Genomic DNA, 1,303 nt, shown 5'->3' on the forward strand with positions numbered 1-1,303 from the left:
GTAGTCAACAGCATATAAAGACATGTCCTCCATGTCCACTGTAGCCAACAGCATATAAAGACATGTCCTCCATGTCCAGGTATCTTTTCTCATTCTATCGGATACTTTTACTTTAATACTTTCAGTACATTTCCAAGTCTGTACTTTGTTACTTTTACTTGAGTAAATAAGTTAAATCAGTACTTATACTTTTATCAGAGTATTTTTTAACAAAAGTATCTGTACTTCTACTTGAGTACGGGAAGTGAGTACTTTTGCCATCTCTGTCTGTCTCTCAGATCCGCATGTCTCCGACTACCTGTCTGTCTCTCATACCTGTCTGTCTCTCAGATCCGCATGTCTCTGACTACCTGTCTGTCTCTCATACCTGTCTGTCTCTCAGATCCACACGTCCCTGATTAACGGCCGCCCCGGCGCTGATGATCTGACCTCAGAGCTTCTGAACTTCACTTCGGCTCGTTACATCCGACTCAGGCTGCAGCGAATCAGAACGCTCAACGCCGACCTGATGACGCTGAGCGCCCGCGACCCCCGAGAGATAGACCCCATTGTCACCAGGAGGGTGAGACAGGCTGGCACACAGAGAGACAGACAGGCTGGCACACAGAGAGACAGACAGACACTCACACAGACAGGCAGACGGACAGACGGACAGACACACAGACAGACAGACAGACAGACAGACAGACAGGCACACAGACAGGCTTACAGGCAGTCAGACAGACAGACAGACGGACAGACAGACAGACAGACGGACAGACAGACAGACGGACAGGCAGACGGACAGACGGACAGACGGACAGACACACAGACACACAGACAGACAGACAGACAGACACACAGACAGACAGACAGACAGACAGACAGACGGACAGACACACAGACAGACGGACAGACAGACAGACGGACAGGCAGACAGACAGACAGACAGACGGACGGACAGACAGACAGACGGACAGGCAGACAGACAGACGGACAGACGGACAGACGGACAGACACACAGACAGACAGACAGACAGACAGACGGACAGACACACAGACAGACAGGCAGACAGACAGACGGACAGACACACAGACAGACAGGCAGACGGACAGACAGACAGACAGACAGACACACAGACAGACAGACAGACAGACAGACAGACAGACGGACAGACACACAGACAGAGGATGTTTTCCTCAACAGAAAACTTTATTCAGACATTGTTTTCGAGTGTTTTTTGGCTTTTAATTGAAAGGAGAGTTAGACATGAAAGGTATAAGTAGAGAGAGAGTAGTACCTGCCAGGTAGAGAGTAGTACCT

This window comes from Etheostoma cragini, unplaced genomic scaffold (genome assembly GCF_013103735.1).
Source record: "Etheostoma cragini isolate CJK2018 unplaced genomic scaffold, CSU_Ecrag_1.0 ScbMSFa_1485, whole genome shotgun sequence".
Taxonomy (NCBI): domain Eukaryota; kingdom Metazoa; phylum Chordata; class Actinopteri; order Perciformes; family Percidae; genus Etheostoma; species Etheostoma cragini.